Source organism: Dermacentor variabilis, chromosome 1 (assembly GCF_050947875.1).
Source record: "Dermacentor variabilis isolate Ectoservices chromosome 1, ASM5094787v1, whole genome shotgun sequence".
NCBI classification, from domain to species: Eukaryota; Metazoa; Arthropoda; class Arachnida; order Ixodida; family Ixodidae; genus Dermacentor; species Dermacentor variabilis.
The window spans coordinates 270,327,592-270,342,655 of NC_134568.1; the positions used below are offsets into that span (position 1 = coordinate 270,327,592).

The window sequence follows — 15,064 nt, forward strand, 5'->3', positions numbered from 1 at the left end:
AATTAATCTCGCCAGTGCTACCTTGACCAAGGTTGACTTTTGCAGGTACTAGACGCAAACTATGCTAGAAATCTCCTATGCCTGGACCGTTGGCACACGGTGACAGAAAGATTTTGCGGAGTGCTACAGCACACGCCAAGAACTATTCGTTATCCTAGCCTACCAGAATGCGATTATAAGAACCTCAACACCGGGCTCAGCTTGGTTAGCCTCTCTGCCTTTCCATTATGATTTCTCTCTCTCTTAACATACATTAGGATGAAATGCGGTACGTATGATAAATGTACAGATTTAAGCTCGTTGTACGGTATATATATATATATATATATATATATATATATATATATATATATATATATATATATATATATATATATATATATAATAAATCAAATCCACCTTATACTGGACAAATAAGAGACGCGGAGGTAAGCGCAGTGTGCGTTTCTTCTTTGTCCATCGTCTGGTTTTCGCGCTGTTACAGTGTAAATGAACGAGAACTAAATAGAACCTAAATATCGTCATGCTTTCACTACTCATTTTCCCTGCTGTTTACTACTCTCTTAAGGTCGCAGTAGTTGTTTTTCTAACGTGTCGTTTGCTATGAACGGAAATATTTCTTACATTCGCCAAATCTGTCGACTGTCAGATTTTACGAAAGCATGACGAGCTAGACACAAAAAGTGCATAACTCACATGGTCTTTGACGTAAGCTATAGACTATTCCTCTTTGAATGAGCTACACACCGGTGCGAAGGCGAAGAGATAGAGAGAGACAATATTTAATATATGCTGGATATGTTGTTTGCATACTACAATGACCCATCCACACATAGCTCACACGTATACAGAGAACAGACGCACACACAGTAACAGGCAACTATGGTGCTTGCTTGAGGCCCTGTCATGAGCGTCAAGGGAAGCGAATAAAACAGTCTGTCATTCGAAGGCGTGCAAATAAACTTCCCGATTGCCTTGAACGCGCGCTTAAGACTAGAACGGCGCAGAGTGCTAAGAGGCATCTCGTAAACCTTAATGCGAAACATCAGTGTTCGGAGGAAACAGATGCTAGGAAGCCTTACGGAAGCGACACCAAAATTCGCACTCCTGTTGCACACAGTTTTTGTTTTCTCATCTCCCGAATGTCGAATGATATGGACGCTTTCCTGAGGTTGACAAATAAAAAAAATTATGCTGGGCGTGCCATCCGCGCGTTGATATACGACAGATTGTGTAGTCAACAGCAAAAGTTTACGGGATGCGGTTTCCCCTTCAAATGTTAATTCCTGCTCTGTTAAGGCATGACATTTCGTACTCAGTGAATCACTGTGTAGGTAACGAAGGCTACTACATGCTGGAACATTTAATTCCAGGCTGTGTGACCATGCTGCACGCGAATTCAGTTTCTTGGCAGATCCTACGTCCCGTAAACTTTTGCGGTTGCCTGTACATTCTCAATTGTAGTGGTTCAGGGGGCTCGCGCGAAGTGTGGCGGCAGAGGCTCATGGGGACTTTCCTTTTTCCGTTTTAGAAAAAAAAACAATGCAGCAAAGCCCATTTTCTCTGGAGGGGAAAAATCTTCATCCACCCGCACGTGTGTCCCGAAGCTTCAAGTTACAAATTTGAAGAAAAATTTGCGATGTCTTACCGCGATATAATTGATACCAAAGTGTGCGCGAAGGTGCCGGGCATCGACCGGTACCACCTTTGACCAAGCGGTACGTGATTCTCTCGATTTACGAGGACTTTTTCTGTTGCGGTGCGGACTTTTTGCTAAGCCTAACTTAGGCCTACCACGAGTACGGCCACCGGTGGCGACGGGCCCGGCCGCTAGGCCTAACCCGGCGACGAGTACGACCAAGATGGCGTCCGAAATGGAAGTGGCCAAGTCAATGGGACACAACATGGCGTCAGCGCTGAGCATCGGCAGTCTCGGCGGGCGCACGTGCATTGAAGTTCACGGAGGGGACATTGCACCGGAAGAAGCCAAAGGCTGGTTGGCCTCCGGCAAACGCATCAAGCAGATCATGGCCAGCAAGGAAAATGGTGAGTCCGCAGCCTTTACTCGCCAGTCTAGACGCAATACTAGGGCCAGCTTTGCTAAGAGAGTTGCAGCCTCGGTAATGAAAGCGGCGAGGATGCCGATAGACATGCCGTAAGAGGACACCAAGATAGTCATGTGACCACGTGGAGGTCTCAACGTAGCGAGAACTGAGGTTTCAATAATTATATCGGCCGTTATGACGGCGGCTCGAGTAACGAAGGAAGAAGCCAAAGCAGACACCATCTGCACGAACGCGCAGCAAAACATCATCGTGGTCAGTACCCCGGACAAGAGGCGTGCCACGCTGTACTCTAAGGTCAAAGCCCTTAACATAGGAGGCAGTACACACAAAGTCAGCGGCTATCGAACGGCGCCGGACGGCACGGTCAAGGGAGTCATCCGAAGCATAGCCGTAGACGACACCCCGGAGGAGATAGCCGAAAACATCGTGAACCCATGCAACCCCCTAGCGGTGGAGGCGCACAGAATCGGCAATACAACCACAGTGATAGTACTCTTCGCAGGACAGAAAGTACCGAACTACGTCAAGTATGGCTCGATATTAGTCAGGTGCGGGCTTTACCGCAAGCACTTTGACGTGTGCAGGCAATGCGACAAGGTCGGCCATAGAAGAGACGTATGTCCGAATCCCAACACCAGAGTGTGCTTCGGCTGCGGAATCCTGAACCCCAGCGAGGATCACAAACGCGAATGCAAGCCCAAGTGCAAGCTCTGCGGGGGACAGCATCCAACGGGCGAGAGGGAATGCAAAAACAAGTACAAGATGCCGTACGTAGTCAAAAAACGGCAATGGGAACGCAAGATGGAAGCCATGCAGCAACAACCGGATCCAGAAAGCTTTCCGCCGCTGCGAGCGCCGTCTGCCGAGAGACCCCGCGGGAATCGAGGCAGCGCGACAGCAGCCGCAAGAGGGACAACAGCAAGGGAGGCAGGAGCGCCAGTCGCCACAGACCGTCGCAGTCGAGGGAGAGAGTCGCCTGGGCCGACGCAGTCAAGGCAAACATGGCAGAGAAGAGACAACCACCAGCGCAAAACGCCGCGTAGAAGATCCAAGAAGAGAACGGGGTGGTAAAAGACCTGAGAGACGAGAACGAGATGCTAAAGCGGATAATCGCCGAACAGGACGCAACCATCAAGGAAATCAACGAGAAGCTAACGACATTGATTGCGATGCAGCAACAGCAGAAGCTACTGCCGAAGCCCGCACAAGAGAGGAAACAAGAAGAGATAACCGAGGACGAACCAGAGGTCGAGGTGGACCCGAGAGCCACGAAAGCGGCGGAACCGGCTCCCAAGAGGAGAGCCATAGAGGGCGCCAAGAAACAAAAGATAATGGAGAGAATCGAAAACCAGGACGACAGGCTCGACCATCTTGAGGCGACCAGCAAGGTAACCAACGAACGCCTCACTGCGCTCGCGCAAACAGTTTAGCAGATGACAACGAACATACAGAGCACGATCCAGAACATGATGGCGCAGATGCAAGCACAGCTGCAGACAGAGATACAGGTGCAAATACAAAGTATGGAAGCACAGATCATCGCCAAACTGCAGCAATCATGGACGGGACAGCACGTACAGCAGCATGCACACCGCCAGTGAGAGACCTCTTGGTCTGGCACTCGAACTGCAACGGCTTTACCGGCAAGGGAGCGGTGCTGCAACAACTAACGAGGAAACCAGACGTTATAATGATTCAAGAAACACACAGCGAAGAGAGGCCGAGACTACCGGGCTACCGGTCGCACGACAGCCCGCCGAGCAAGAGGGACACGTCCAAGGGCAAGGTCAGAGGGGTCTGCACCTTCGTTAGGAAAGGGATGACCTTCATGGAACACGAAATGATCGGCAGAAGCGCCATCGAACACTGCACGGTGGAAGTAATCACGGGCAAGAAGAGGAAGGAGAGCACTTTCCTGGTGAACGTCTGCAGCAATCCGTCCCACAGACAACAGAAATTCAAGGCACTATTCCACAAGGCGAGTTCAGTGGCGGGGTGCAATACACTTGTAGTGTGTGGAGACTTTAACGCTCCGAGCCAAGACTGGGGCTACCACAGAACGACGGTCAAGCGGAGAGAGCTGATGCAAGACGCCACCGACGTGAGACTGAACCTAATCACGGATCCGGCCTTTCCCACCAGGATCGGAACATCGGCTACGAGAGACACCACTCCGGACCTTACCTTCGTCAAAACCGACGGAAGATCGAGAGAAGCGAAATGGAGAAACACGGGCCAAGAGCTGGGCAGCGATCACTACATCGTGGAGGTCGTCGTACCGCTCGAAGGCCAAGGCAACACCGGCATAAGGAAGCATCGCATTACGGACTGGGACGCCTTTCGAAAAGCGCTACCCGCGGTGCAACTGGACATTACGGACACCGAGCAATGGGCGGCCAACGTCGTTGAGACGACGGAAGGAGCCACCAAAGAGCTGGAGACGGAAGAACGGATAGACAAGATGGACAGTCGGCTGGCCCACCTGATAGAAGCCAAGAAGTCCATAAAGGCGAGGTGCCAGAAGCGACGAACCAACCGAAGTCTAAGGAAGAAGATCGCCGAGCTCAACAGGCAGATCGAGGTCCACTGCAGGGTGCTATGCACCCAACACTGGAACGAGGCGTGCAACGAAGCCGACGGACAGATGCACAAGGGCAAGACGTGGAACATGCTGCGGCACCTCCTCGATGAAACCAAGACCAAGGGCCACCAACACAAGAACCTGGCCAGGATCCTACACAAGGTAATCTGCGAACACGGGGAGGACGAGGTCAAGCGGCGCTTGTACGCCAAGTACCTAACGACCACCCCCACGGAAAGACACCCGGACTACCAAGGTAACGAGAACGAGACGCTCGATCGAGACATCCAGACGTGGGAAGTCAGAGTTGCCCTGCAGGATCTCAATGGCAGGTCCGCCGCGGGTCCCGATCGAGTGACCAACAGAGCGCTCAAGAACCTCAACGAAGCGGCCATCGAAACACTCACAAACTTCTACAAGTGCTGGCAAGAAGGAAGGCTGCCCAAGCAATGGAAAGCAACCAAGACAGTTCTCATCCCCAAGCCTGGCAAGCCGCCCAACATAGAGAACCTCAGGCCGATCTCGCTCACTTCGTGCGTGGGAAAGGTCCTCGAGCACGTTCTCATGAACAGGTGGCAGCGTTACCTGGAAGAATCGGAGCTTTACCCAAATTCCATCATCGGGTTTCGGAAGAAACTCGGGACGCAAGACGCCATGATCTTACAGAAGAACGAGATCATCGACGATACGACGGGCACCGAGGACAACAGAGCCATACTCGGGCTGGACTTGCAGAGCGCCTTCGATAAAGTGAGGCACTCGGGTATTCTGGCTCAAGTATCCAGGCTAAACATGGGCAGGAGGACATACCTGTACATCAAAGACTTCCTTTCGGAACGGACCACCGAAATCTGCGCGGGAGACCTGCAGCTCGAGAAGAAGCTGGGCAGCGTCGGAACTCCGCAGGGCTTGGTGATCTCCCCGCTACTCTTCAACCTCGTGATGATCGGGGTGGCCAACCGGCTAGAAAGAGTAGCGGGAGTCCGGCACACCATCTACGCCGACGACGTTACGCTATAGGTACCGGGATGAAGCGACGGACACATCGATGCAACGCTGCAAGAAGTGGTCAACGCCATCGAGGAGCAGCTGGGCGGGGTGGACTCGTTTGCTCTCCAGCCAAGTCAGAACTGCTGGTGATTCCACCGATCCACCGACAGGAGCGGGCAGGACAAGAAAGAATATGGAAGTCAAGTACGAGCGTCCCAATATCACGGTCTAAACGGCGGGAGGACAAGTAATACCGGAGGTCGAGAAGATTCGAGTGCTCGGCCTGCTCACCCAGCGAAACCGAGTCAACGGTGAAACGGTCAACAAGCTCGCGGGCCAAGCGGCCGCGGCAATGAGACTCATCAAGAGGGTGTCCAACAGAAGAGCGGGGATGAAGGAGGAGAGCCTGACTAGGCTCGTTCAATCCTTCGCAGTTAGCCACATAACGTACGTGGCCGCCTTCCACAACTGGAGGCCGAGCGAACGTAACAAGATAGACGCCACCATACGCAAGGCATATAAGGCGGCACTCGGTCTCCTCGGAAGCACGAGCACCGAAAAATTCATGGCGCTGGGAGTCCACAACACGCCGGACGAAAAATCCGAAGCACAGAGAACGGCGCAACTCGAGCGTCTCTCTGAAATAAGAACAGGAAGACAGATACTGCGGGACCTTGGCCTCGAGCCGAGGGAAGGCAAGCAGCAGAAAGACGTACCTATACCTGATAGCATCAACAGAAAGCTCAGAGTCTGCCCGATCCCGAGGAACGTGATCCCGAGGGCCAGGGCTCTCGTGGACCTCCACGCCGGAGAAGAAGGCGCCGTCTACGTGGACGCCGCGGAGTATCGACGGAGCAGCGACGCATACGCGGCGGTGGTTGTCGGGGCATCGACGGGTGCAATGAAGACCGCGGCTATCGTCCGCACTCGAGAAGCGCACCGGGCAGAGGAGGTGGCCATCGCCTTGGCCGTCTCCGACGCCGGATGCACTGCAGTGTTGTGTGACTCTAGAACGGCAGTGAAGAACTACGCCAAGGGTAGGGTATGTAGTGAAGCCGCGTGCATACTGCGCAAGGCCTTCGGCCTTGCGCAGTATGCGCGCAAAAGTGCTGTGGACGCATCGGACATCGGACGCAAAAGTGCTGTGGTGATCAAGTGGTTTCCGGCCCACATGGGCAGTGACGTGTCAAAACGCGGGAACGTGAACCATACAACGAGACGGCCAACTCGGCCGCGCGAGGACTAACCAACCGCGCAGCTGCAAGCACGGCCGACTCGGAATGTGGGTCGCGGCGCAGTGCCAAGGACAAGATGACCGCCTTCAACGAAATAGTGAAGTGGTACAGACTGAACAGACAGACTATGCCACCACCTCACCCGGCGCTTACCCGGAAGGAGGCAGTGTTATACAGACAGTTACAGACTGGGTCCCTGCTCACCCCGGTGCTAGCTAAGCACGTGTGTCCGAGCATGTACGCGAGTTACGTGTGTAGACTGTGCGCGAAGGAGAGAGCCACCGCGGCTCACATCCTTTGGGACTGTAGCGTAAATCCGCGAGAAGCCAGCAAGAAGACGACGACGATCCCGCCGCAGCTAGAGGCTGCAACGAGGATCTATGATCAAGAGACACAACTCAAGGCCGTCCAGCAGGATTCGGCAGCTGTAGAGAGGCAGCGACCGCGCAAAACCGAGGAGAAGGGGGGCAGCAACCCCAGGAAGGGGGCGGCGGCCCTCTCGGACCCGCGGAAGTAGCGAGGAACCAAGACCTCGAGGAGCACAACGCACGAGACTGACGTAGTCGCCGTGTGGCGGTAAAAGCTTGTCTTCCCTGCGTGGAGGGAGCCTAACCGATTCTGCAGGCATTTATAATAAAGTTGTTCTCTCTCTCTCTCTCTCCATGGCTCGAGGATCAAATCCGGGACTGACGCCTTTCACGTGGGTCGCTGTACTGTGTGAGCTATAACGGAAGGGTAGCACGCGGCGGCGCAAATCCGAATTATTCTTGGTTGAATGGAACTTTTTCCCTTTCAGGAAGACTTCGTCGACCTTGCGAATTTTCACAGAACTGAGTTGCCCAATCAAAGCCATATTTTCTTCGCCCAGAGGCTCAACTACGTTGATCTACAAACTAGCATGAAAGGGCAAAAAGTTGGGACACAAACATGACGGCTACTGAATAATAGAACCCTGTGACCGAAGCTTAATTTATCGATGAATTTATTGAATTTTTGTTGGCGGTTTGTGTTATCGACGACCTTATTTAATTTGGGTTAAAAGCAAGGGCTAACCTCACTCAGGTACCTCATGTACCGAAATTTGATGACTTGCTAGTTCTCGGCTGCAACTATTCAGGTCGTATAGGTTTCCAAACACGACTTCTGTTGAGCAGGCCGCCTCCTGCCTTAAAGAAAAGAAATGTTGATTCAACTATATGGCGTGATCTAAATATGTGATGACCTCGTATGTTTTTCATAATTTACCATTACGTCCTCAGTTCGGCTTCGCAATCAAGCACAATTGGTATGCATCCACAAAAAATGGGATAAGCAGAAAATTGAGTGCGTGCGTAGACCAGTCTTCAAAATGTGTTCTGTTTGTTGGTGTGGTATATCCCATTCAGAATAACCTAAAATTGATCGTCGTGTTTCGTAGTGAAATAGGTACTGCATAATTATAAGCCAGAATGCTCTATCGCATCAGACCTGATCACAGCGGCAGCAAACAGTCGATGACAAATGTCCTGTTGCTCTATCTGCAGCGTTTCAGTTTGTTTTTTTCACGAGCGCAGCGAAATGCTGCACCATTAAGTTGCTGGAAATGCAAGAGGCACTGGACGAAAGGCACGGTATTGGAGTGACCGGGGACGCAAGGCAGCTGGTATGTGTAGATTTAGGAGCAGGAAGGCGTCTGCTGGCGAGTGTTTCGTCGCCGTTAAGGGCCAGCCCTTTTTTATCCGTTCACTTGGCTCCTAATAACAACACGGCTTGCGGCTGTAGTAGAGAGTGAAAGATACGTGCGACGTTAACAAAAGACTCCGCGGGAATGGGCTGCCTGACTGCGTGCCAATAAGTGAGCGCAAAGGTTCAGCGGCTTGACAAGAGGGAAAGTTATTCCTAACTGTTTATAGGGTGTCTAAAGAAAACAAACCTTGCCGTCTTGGTTTTCTGTGCGGCTTTAACGGCTGCAACTCCAAAGTGAGGTAACCCGGCGTGGTGGCTGAGAAGTAGAAGCGTACTGCTGCTAGGCACGATGCTCGTAGGTTGACTTCACGGGCGAGCGGATTTCGCCGGAGTCGAGACGCAAAAACTTCCGCGTGCTGATGTTTCGGCCCGAGTGATAGAGGTCCAGCCGTTTCCGTGAGCGCAAAGAATCTATGCGTGAGGCTCATGCTGGTCCTACATTGAAAATGAACATGGCGAAGACAATGCACGCCCACTTAATACCTCGCGGAAAAACAAACCCATGTGGTTCAAGAGCAGTAACAGCGTGTTACGTTATTTTCTGGCATTTACCTATTCCAACTGTTACGATTACTTATATTTAGAAGCCGTCACGTTTTCCTAGGCTCGTTAAGCCCGGAACGATAGCCATGTTAGCAAGGCAACCACTGCACCTTTCTTAGTGTAAATCGCGACAATTACCGTTGCACGTGCAGATTGGCGGTTTCTGGCACTGGCTGGGTCATTCGTCGCCTTGATAAATTGTGGCCACATTTTAGTGACGATAACCATTCTGCAGATATGGAATGGGTCTTAGCCGAATACTGCCCATCGAAGGGTCATAAGAAAACAAGAAGCCACGTTTCAGAAAAAAATCATTGTCCGACCTCACAGAGCTAGAGGTTGTGATGGGTTTCAACTTCACGAATTTTGGTTGTAACCTAGTTGTTCTAACCCCGCCTACATCAGCTCGTTGAACTACTAGAATATTGGTAGGAGCATGCCATGGAGCTCAATGGACGTGAGGCGAGGCAATGAAACCCACCAATCCGCACATGCTACGCGGGTGGCTATAATTCAGCATGGCTCACTTAAACTTTATGCTCGACAATGAAACAACGTATGGGATAAGACACACCACTTTGTGTTTGCTTCCTGGATCACTAGATTTCGACTGTGCAAGCACTGGAGCGGTAAGCGTGACAGTGAGAATGCAGATTTCTCTCTGTGTGTAGCCGGATTCTTCGTCTGATAAATAATCAATTTCAGACACTTGTCAAAGGGAATATCAATGAGCGAACAGTCTCTGGACATCTTTACTAGATGTCGGTATATCGTAAATGAGGTAAGCGTGTTCTGAACGACCTGCGCAAACGGATTTATTAAGGAAACATGGGTTCCCTTCGGTGGAACGTACGCTCTCAATAGAGAGCTTTTTTTCGACTTTATAAAAGAAGGAATTGTTCATTTTTTTCTGGTGCCCCTCAACTATTAGGCAAAAGCTCATAAACCTGCAATCTTTAATTTGACGTAGATTACTGCGTTTCATATTGAAGCGTATACTGTAACCAGTGCCTCCTCTAACTAGATGCCTGCGACGTCGCTTCCTTTCCCATTGGAAGGGCCCTGCCGCGTTTGCGAGTCGGAACCGCGCACTGTAATTTAGACAAGACCCGAAAGATGATGTAACAAGAGGTCCAACTATTTCAGCATGTTAATATTATCCCTAGGTGGCGATAGTGAGGAAGCCATCTCTATATACCTTAATGCATAAATAAAGAATCGCACTCTTTATTTGGCAAATTTATTACAAGGATGGAAAGCAATAATCAAATGACAAATATAGTCACAAGCAAGGTCGCCGGTCGTCGAATCTGAAGACAGAGGCCAAGTCCGTCCGCTATTTATCCACATAACCCTACATTCGAGGGTAATATCTACTGCTCGCGTATATAGGTTCACACCAACCCTATGATGTCGAGAGTCTGACGAAATCACGTATGCTCGGGCAGAAAACATGAATAAAACAAAAGACACTAACCAAGATGATGAAATTATTAAGAAATTGACTTTGTTTACTTTATCTTGGTAGGGGACTGTTTTGTTTTCTTCAAGGACGTCATTCTTGTCATGGGCGCAATGTGATTAGAAGCGCCTCTGTTGCTCGAGTGTCAACGTTCATAAAATTTCGAGAAGTGCGTCTTGCGCCGAGAGCTGGCTCGATAACAATGTTAACCCGGTCAAAGGGGTCGCCAGAAATAACCATAAAAAGCAAAACGGTGTACACATTTTAATATTATCAAACCTCCACAATTTTCCGAAATGCAGACACTGTCGATAAAGCTAATGGTCACTGCAATTTTATATAAATTTAATATTTTTGGTGAATGAACATGCTCACAGAGCCACTTAACCTTTTCCTATCGAGTTGCACTACAGCTCACTTTAAATTAAGTTAGGGTGTCGAGATATGCGTTATTATATGTAAGAGTGATATGGGGCCGTCAATATGTTTTTGAATATAAACACTCTGTGATATTCAACAATGTTTATTTTACAGTCCAACGCTCAAAAAATATTTTGTGCTGGTGCCGGGCCTATGTGCCATCCCGAAATCATATATCTGTAATTCATACATAGAGCACTTAGGAACGGGTGAAAATTTTAACGTTTTGGAACAGGTGGAAAATGTTGGAGTAAGTGACGACAGTAAGGGCTCTACAGATTTCAATAAATACAAAATATGCAAATCCCACGCACAGTGGGCATTGGTGCAAGCGGAGCTTTGGTGGGCCGGAAACCCAAACTGCTCATCACGATGAGAAATGCGCAACGGATTTCGGCGACGAACGCGTCCCGTAACCTTCTTCAGCCTAGATGGCGGACCTTGCAGCACGTTGGGAAGGTTTAGTTAGCTTTAAAATGTGTTGAAACATGACACGCTATCTCACGTTTATCAGTGAATTATTGTTATGCGACGCAACTTACGCGCCAAGAGTCTCAAAGCGCTGGCTTGAGTGAGGGAAGCTGGCAGGTGTGTTATTCGCCCTTTGCGGATGCGCATCCGTAGCCTAAGGGCAGAATGGTAGAGCATCGGGCTGCTGCGCTGTTGGAACCGGGTTCCAAACTAGCCATTGAAAATATAATTCCTTTATGCGGAGGAACTGCTTCTGCTCGGCTAGACAGGCGACGAATAACAGGACGGCAAGCCAAAGCACGCAAGGTAGGCAAAGAAAGCTTCGTTTTAGAGCACGCTTCAGGTGCCCAGACTTTTAGTTTCCTTTAGGTGTTGTACGTTTGCAAGTCAGAATGTAATTTTACGAGCAGAACAGCCAGGTATTTATATGTAGGTTTGCCTATGGCTTGTGTGTGTGGGGTGGGGGGGGGGGGGGTGCGCGTGCGTGCGTGCGTGTGTGCCAAAATCTTGAATGCTGAAGCCTAAATGCCAATTTTTACTGCTTCTCCACGCAGTCCCGATAAGAATAGTGAAGAAGGCATGGCCTTAGAACGACAGAAAGATGAGCTAGTTGGTAAGGATTCATTATGCAAAAAAGAGGTGAGGCGTGCAGGCAGGACACAAGAGCAGAGAAGTGGACAACTCTCTACAGTTGATAGTCAGCGTTTGTGTTGTCCACTTCTCTACTCTTCTGTCCTGTCTGCACGCCTCACCTCTTTTTTGCATAATAAGGCATGGTCCTTTAGATTCATTTACCCTAGCGTTGGCTGCCGCTTCGATTGCATGTTTGGTTTCTTTGTGGTATGCTCTTCCGCCAAACTTGGTGAGACGAGCGTATTCCAGCGGTCTTGCAAATTGGGCATTTATTATTCAAATGTGATGTTTGCATATTCGTTCATCTTGTAATCAGTCGCGAAGCAATAGCGAAATGCAAAACTGTCCAAGCGAAGGCTAAAACATGTAGTGTGATAAATACCTTCAAAACGCGGGGATTGGTGCAGTGGTGTCCAATACAATTCGGAGTTGCAAAAATGCAAAAGATACAGCGTCCTTAAGATATATCTTTAAATGAATAAAGCGAGTGTATGCAAAAATTGCTTGGAACCACGCCACGACACAGTTGCTTAACTACAGACTTCGAGTTTATGAGCATATGACGGCGTTCTAGCTCAACGAGGCATTTCTTCTGTTTACGAAACACATCAGCGATAGGGCACAATATTCTTTCTGAGGACACATCGTCGTGCCATTTCTGGAATTATGAAAACGTGAAACACGACGACATGTCAAATTTTTCTCTGAAGTGCCTGTCCGCAGGATAATCTACATGCTAATCCAAAAAAATATTATCGTTTAGGTCAGGTGAGGTAACGTTTACTTGTTGAAAAAAATTAATTCTGGGGTTTTACGTGTCAAAATTGCTAGCTGATTATGAAGCACGCCGTAGTGGGGGACTCCGGATTAATTTTGACCACCTGGGATTATTAAAGTGCACGTAAGTCTATGTGCACGAGCGTTTTTGCATTTTGCTCCCTCGAAAAGGCGGCCGCTGCGGCTGGAATCAAGCCCAATACCTGGAGCTCAGCAGCGCAACACCATAGCCGCTGGCTACCGCAGTGGGTATTTATTCGTTTATTTCACGTTACATTCAACTGTATAAAGACGATGAGCAAAACGAGAACAACGTAAAAGCAAGGGCCAACGTTTCGACAAGTTGACTTGTCTTTTTCAAGGCGACATATGACAAGTACACTTGTCGAAACGTTGGATCCCGCTTTTACCTTGTTCTCGTTTTGCTCATCTTCTAGAATTTCCATCTCCCGCCTTCCCCGTGTTTTCAACTGTATAAGGGATGTTAGCAAGGGAGATCGCGAAGCTGAATCAAATATTAAACCGTATAAATATAGCCGACCGAAGTCATCTTTGCATATTATGTCGGTTGACGACCAGATTCAAAATTAAATGGATAAGCAATTTAGGCGTGTGTTAAATAGACGACCGCAATGCGTGCAGCTGGTGTAACGCTTATGTTTAGTGCCACTTGTGCACCAATTTCTTTAATTCATTGGCTGTTTCACATCGCCCATGGACATTGTGTACAAACATTTGAGATGTAATTAATGCTCGGTGAAATGAAAACAGTTGGACGCTGTCATGACAAGCTCATCTCCAGAATAAAACGCGCAGTCATGCTGCAGGGTAAGCAGGTTTACGCGGATGATACCTGCATGTGTGGGCATCAGGTGTGTAACACCCATTGGTGAGCCCAATGCTCCTGTTAAATAGTTACGACATACATGGCGTGTCTACTGAATACGACCGCTAGCAGTTCCAAGGTTGGAAGAAGAACCTTTATTGCTTCCGTCCCGGAGCGTATATATACGAAACAGAGAGTGGGAAGACAGGAAAAGAAAAAAGATACCAAACGAAGAACGCACGTGCCGTCAGTGCTGGCAAGGTAGTCTGACTGCGGCTGACGTCGCTTTACAACATCTCTCTTTCCTTAATACTGAAGTCGCTGTACTGGCTTTCTTTGACTTGTAGAGCGCCGCAAGGCTTGGGGATCTGTCAGGTTCAGCGTTATCCCCTGCGAGATCCGGCTGAACTTCATGCTCAGGTTCTGTTATACCCCCTTGTTCAGCTGACGGTCTCGGCGATTGTGGGTGGTTGCTAGGAGTACCTGTTCTTGATGCTCGATTTGCCGCTTCTTGATCTGTAGCAAGCGCTGGCGTCACATCTTCCCATTTCCGTACCTGGTCAACATGTCTTCTTACTAATCCGGCCGGTGTTCCTATGCTAGCCATCCGAGAACCTGTTGTAGACTAAAATTCCTGGCTTCCATTTCTCACCCGTTCCGAAGTTGCGGGTGTACACGGCCGCTTCAGGCAATGGTAGTGGTCACTCGTCAGCTTCGTTGACTGGCCCTGCGTGTACAGGGTAAACATGGATCTAAACAGGGATCGGGTTTTATATCCGAAGAGCAGCTCTGCCGGTGATTTTCGAGAGCTGTTAGGTGTCCTTCTGTTATTGAAAAGCAGCCTGTTTAGCTTATCTTCCAACCGCCCCTCACCAATATTCTTGAGGTCGTCCTTAATTGCCCTGACTGCCCTTTCTGCTAGACCGTTCGACTGAGGGTGATACAAAGCTCTGGGCAGATGCGTAATGTTGTTCCTCTTGACAAAAGTAGTGAACTCGTCACCAGTAAACTGCGCTCCGTTGTTAGATACGATGCTTCTTGGCACGCCAAATCTGTACAAGATACCGCGCAGGCAGTTGATTTTGCATGAAGCGTTTGCTTGTCGGTGTATCACAGCTTCAATCCACTTACTGTATGCGTCCACGACCACGAGTATCACCTTCCCTGCAATAGAACCAGCAAAATCGATATGTGCTCTTGCCCATTTTTCAACAGTAGCGGGCCAGCTTTTTGGCGTTGCTGTAGCTGGCATGGGCAGGTTTTAAACACAGTTCTGACATGACGCTGTCACTCCCTCTATTTCGCGATCTAACCTTGGCCACCAGAATGACAATC

The 15,064-nt window shown here is 49.4% G+C and overlaps 1 pseudogene; it reads left to right on the plus strand.

Moving 5' to 3' along the window:
* The first annotated feature begins 1,862 nt into the window (after positions 1-1,862).
* Positions 1,863-3,667, plus strand: LOC142567576 (uncharacterized; annotated as a pseudogene).
* Positions 3,668-15,064: the final 11,397 nt, after the last annotated feature.